At 40.6% G+C, this 5,686-nt stretch overlaps 1 long non-coding RNA gene across 1 annotated transcript; it reads left to right on the top strand.

Annotated features, from left to right (window-relative positions):
* The first annotated feature begins 2,974 nt into the window (after positions 1–2,974).
* LOC121980662 lies at positions 2,975–4,826 on the top strand. Its single transcript, XR_006111633.1, has 2 exons — positions 2,975–3,306; positions 4,512–4,826. It is a non-coding gene; the product is annotated as an uncharacterized LOC121980662 (long non-coding RNA).
* The last annotated feature ends 860 nt before the right edge of the window (positions 4,827–5,686 follow it).

Consider the following 5,686-nt stretch of genomic DNA (forward strand, 5'->3'; position numbering starts at 1 on the left):
CTCGGTGTCTTCTTTGTCGAGCGCTTGGCTCGGATACTGTACTCTGGCCGAACGGCGCGGGGTCTTCCTCGTCAAGCGTTTGGCTCGAATATTATACCTCCGGCCGAACGGCTCGGGGCCTTCATTGTCGAGCCTTAGGCTCGGATACTATACCTCCGGCCGAACGACTAGGATACTATACCTCCGGCCGAACGGCTTGGGGCCTTCATGCTTTTGGCTCGTATAATTATACGCCCGGCCGAATGGCACAGGGTCTTCACGCAGTAGGCCGTTCGGCGGATAATGCTCAATGTGTTTTTATCTTTTTGCATTTCAAATATACAATAAAACGGAAAATATACAGCACACATTATATTGATGCACCTTTCACCCTGCCCCGGAAAGGCTGGAGATAATTTACGCTTCATGGTTGATCCAAGTCCCAACCCATCTTCATCCGCTCGGCAGCTCGTCCACCCAGCTTCCTCCTATGTGGTCGATCCATCGCTTGACATCAAACTTCCGCTCTTGAGGTTCCAGAAGGAGGAGCTTGCTATAAGTTGAATTCGGGAGATGAAGTATCTGCTTTTGAGGGAAATGGAACTGTGGAAGGCTGTGCTTCCGCTCGGCGTCCTGACGCTGATGTTGCTTGCTGCTCAATCCGCTCGGCCTGCGACTTCTGCCTTTGTTGTTCCACGAGCTTAGCTGCTCGTGTTTCGATCAGAGCGTCGAGTTCTTCTGTGGAAAGCGTCACCGAGTGCGGTCTTCCAGCTTCGTCCATTGCTTCCGATCGGATGCAGGAGCGTTCCCACAGACGGCGCCAAATTGATCCTGTCCGAAGGCTGAATCAACGGACGCTGGGCACGTGACGCTCTCCGGTTGCTGACGTGGATCTTCGGCCGGTCGGACGGCGCTCCAGCGAACCTGCAAAGAAGTCGGGCCGGGAAGGGGTTCCCGGCGACGACCCTCCGACGCTCAAGTCAGGCAAAGCTCAACCAAAAGGTGGCTCCAAGAATCGTAGAATGCGTACCTCCGGCGAAGGGTGAGGACCCTTTATATAGAGCTGTGAAGAGGCTCAGACACATATACCGAGGTGCATACGTGTCGTCTGTCCATACCTCGGTATGGGCTTGTCAGAAGAGCTTACCTGACACCATACTGCTACAGTCCGAGCACATCTATGATGGGACAGCGGGATCCTCTGTTGTAAGATCTTGCGTATGGCCTGGTCGTTGAACATACCCGCTGTCAGGAGATGTTCCCCCGATGTTTCCTTTGTCCTTTTGTTTCTTCTGTTCCTGCGCCGAGCGGCCAGCCGCTCGGCAGGCATAGGCCCGACCGGGCGTAGGTATCAGTCCGACCGGGTGCTCGACTGAGAGTGTTCCACAGCAACGATGCTTTATGCTTCGGCCGAGCGGGCTATCCGTTCGGCCAGGTGACCCTTTTCACTATGAGCGTCGGAAACCCGCCCATGGTTGGGTTGTCTTCTGTCCGGCCCGGGATGCTCCTGGCCGAATGTCAGGTCGGCTCGGCATGCTTCCGTTCGGCCCGGCATGCTTCCGTTCGGCCCGACATGCTTCCGCCGAACGCATCCTTCCGTTCGGCCCGACATCCTTCCGTTCGGCCAGGCATGCTTCCGTTCGGCAGGGCATCCTTCCATTCAGCCCAGCATCCTTCCGTTCGGCAGGGCATCCTTCCGTTCGGCCCGGCATGCTTCCGTTCGGCAGGGCAGCCTTCCATTCAGCTCGGCATCCTTCCGTTCGGCAGTGCATCCTTCCGTTCGGCCCGACATGCTTCCGTTCGGCAGGGCATCCTTCCGTTCGGCCCGACATGCTTCCGCTCGGCCCGACATCCTTCGTTCGGCTTGAACTTGGAGTTGACCTCCACGTGTCTTTGACCCTCCGCCCATGAGGGTCCCCTGTCCTTACCACCATATCAAATGATATAATCGAGAACTGACAATTTGAGTTGGGCCCGTCGGGTTGGTCCGCCCCGTCAAACAATTTAAGCGAGTTGGGTTGGAATTTTATTAACTCAAGCCCGCTGCGGGCCGACCCTCCTAGGCCCGTGACCCGTGCGAGTCGACTCATAACGTGCTTGGGTTGACCCGTGGGTTGAGAAACATATGTAAACTAAGTTTTATGTTAATTTATTATTTTTTTATTATAATTTTAAAATAAAAATATTACTTTTCATCCAACATATGTACTCGTTTATGTCTATTTATATTTAAAATATATATTTATGAATACATTTGATTTGATTAATGAAACTTTTCCGAAATAAAACGTTGAAAATATGAAATATTTTTTAATATTTTTTTTAAAATTGATGGGTCCGCGGGTTGGCCCGCCAAACCCGCAACTCACTTTGGATTGGGTTGGGTTGAAAATTTTCCAACCCACTACGAGCTGACCCACCACGTCACGGGCTACCCCATCTGACAGCTCTAATATAACACTATAAGCAAACAGGGCTTCAGAGACGGATTTTTAAAACGGACTTAAAATCTGTTTTAAATTTTAGTAAATCAAAAACGAATTTAATACGGAATTACTAATTAATTATATTTAAATAAAATATAATATATATAAAAATATTTGAGACGGAATTTAAAACGAACCAAAAATGAATTTATAAAAAAAAAATCTAAAAACAAAAATAAATGCAGATTTAAAACGGAATTTGGATACCAAATTTTATTTGTCAATAAATCTGTTTATATATTTTTAAACAGAAATGAATTCCGTTTTAAATTTATATTCAATTATAAAATAAGTATATTAATTTTTTTATTATTATTGTAAAATACGACAACAAAATAATAATTAAAAATAGGGTTATTTGACAAATAATCTTATTGAAATTTTAGAAATTTTTAAAAAATTTTCTGAAATTAATTGGAACTCGTACAACTTATTTAGAGAGATACAATTATGAGCTCGAGAAAAAGTCTATTAGAAATACCCGGGAGTGGGAATTGATTAGAGAATCAACTTAGAGTTTAATCGTACTAAACCTACGTATGAAATAAAAACCCGAACTCTAGTTTTTCCCTAAATCCCCCGCCGCACTCCCTCTTCCCCGAGCCCTCTCCCTCTCTCACGATTTTCTCTCTATTCCATCGACGATCTCCCTTCTCTGTCGAGCCATGGCAGCCGGCTCTCCTCCTCGCGTGAGCACCGCGGCGCCGCCTCCTCTACCCTTACCGAAGCTCTTCTCCCTCACGCGAGCAACCGCCGCCGATCTTCTCCCTTACACGAGCACCAGTCAGAAATCTCTCCCTCACGCGAGTACCAGCCGACGAATAATGAAGGAGTGGCCTTAGTGCGTGGGTGTTGTTTGATTTTAGTTGTAGTTATCCTCTATGAGAATAATGGGTAAAGGTAACATGAGAAGGTAATACTGTTTTAGTTCATGCCATGCTCTGCTCGTGAGAGGGGTTGGGCTAGCAATACTTGCTATAGATGCCATGCTCGAGCTTCTCTAGATTTAGCTTTGAACAACTTTAACCAAATTTGAACTCATGATACCTCAGTAATGGTTTTCTTCCAATATGTACTTGAGTTATTTGAATTGAATATGCATGACTTGCAATTCCAATAGTATCACTTCTTCTTATCGGTCTGGAAATTTTGGTACAGATTTGGAAGTAAGGGGAATTGGTGTGATTTGATAGTTCTTCTTTTGTTTTCTCTAGCTATGCATGATCAGATTGAACAAAATAAATGACAAAAAAAATATAGTTGGGTAAGTATGTGATGATAACTCATTTTCCGCAAAGGTTTAACTAATTATCATACATGTATGTGAGTCCCTTGCCGTTCTTTTATCGTTGAGGTTGCTTTACCATGTTAGTTTGGTATTTCTATGTTAGATTTTGGTGGCATGCAACCTAGTTGTTGCTCCTTCTTGGTTCTCCAGGGCTATGCAGAATTTTAACATTTGAATGAAAAAAAATCTATTAGGTTGCTGTATCAGTTTGTGTTCTTATGGGTTCTTTATGAAGGATAGTATAAGACTATGTATGTTTACGGGTAAACTATGATATGCATTGAGTCATGTGTGATTTATATTTAATCCTTCATGATAATTGGATGCTTAGGGGTATGTGTGTGGTAACAATATGGGATAGGTGTCCCGGGATGAGCTCCGGGGAGGGCTCCTCCATATAGATATGATAATGAAGAATATGATGGCTTAAACTATAAGAATACAGGTCTCCTAAGAGGTACCTCTAGAGTTCGATAATGGACTGACTAAACAGGCTCAAATGACGGTTACCACTAATTTCCCTAAGCACATGTTTAATAAGTTATATCGATAATGTTATTTGCTTCTATATATATTGTTATTATCATGCTCAATACTACCCAGCTTCTCTTCTCTTAAGCTAACTTTATGTTTCATTCATGTATAACATATATTGATTTTATGCTTCATACGTTAAGCTTCAAATTTGTTATTTATGTTATATACCTACTAGTTGATTATACTTGCTGGGTCGGTGGACTCATTATATATGATTGCAGGTGAGGAAGATACCACCCAGAACGGGACGGTAGACTCGGAGGCGGAGTAGCCGAGGAGGTGAGGTCGGATGCATCACACTGTCTAGGGGCTCTAAGTGTCAGTTATTAGTCATTTCATATGATTGTTATGGTAGTATGGGATGAAGACTACTTGTTAGCTTGCTTCGGTAGGAGGTCACAAATGTTTCTTTAAAGATGTGGGCTTTTTTTTCTTTGACGTTTTATATGATTGCAGAAAAAAAAATAATTTGGACAAATGTGTGATGCAATGATGTTTCCTTTAAATGTGAAGTTTATGTTTTAGTTCTTAGCAAATCACATGCCAGAGTATTTTTTTTTTTTTTTTTTTAAATTTTTGGTGGTTGTATGGTTCAGTCATGCCTAAGTAGTAATTTGTGACAGATTTAAAATAAAATTTTAAACGAATTTTATATACGGATTTATAAATAAGATTGTAAACAAATTATAAACAGATTAAAATTATATGTGTTATATAATTTGAAACAGACTAATAACGGATTTAAAACAAAATTAGAGACGAAATTTGTTTTCAAAAATAATTTTATTTGGTCAAATTAAAAACAGATATATAAACAATTTTTCAATTTGTTTATGAAATTAGAGACAGAATAGTTCCGTCTCAAAATTAGCTACGGGACTTTCAATAACGGAATGTTGAGACGGAATATTCTGTTTCAAATATTGTTTAGAGACAGAAAAATAACCTTCAGAAACAAAATTTTTCGTCTATAAAGTCCTGTTTTCTTGTAGTGTAATCTAACTTGATATTTACTATATTACCCTTTGTTCAATTATATGATTATTTTTTTAGATTAAATTAAATTAATAATAATTATATTATTAATTAATAAGTTGATAATATATATAATAAATAAATAAAATTGATTTATAATTTTTAAAAATATATATATATATATATATATATATATATATATATATATATATATATATATATATATATATATATATTAAATATGATTAGATATGTCATTAACTGATTATATATATATATATATATATATATATATATATATATATATATATATATATATATATATATATGAACCATCTCCATGAAGAGGAAGCAAGAGTGATCGATGTCGGAGGGATCAACGACCAGCTTCAACCTCTCTCTCTCTCTCTCTCTCTCTCTC

Source organism: Zingiber officinale, chromosome 5A, assembly GCF_018446385.1.
Source record: "Zingiber officinale cultivar Zhangliang chromosome 5A, Zo_v1.1, whole genome shotgun sequence".
Classification (NCBI taxonomy): domain Eukaryota; kingdom Viridiplantae; phylum Streptophyta; class Magnoliopsida; order Zingiberales; family Zingiberaceae; genus Zingiber; species Zingiber officinale.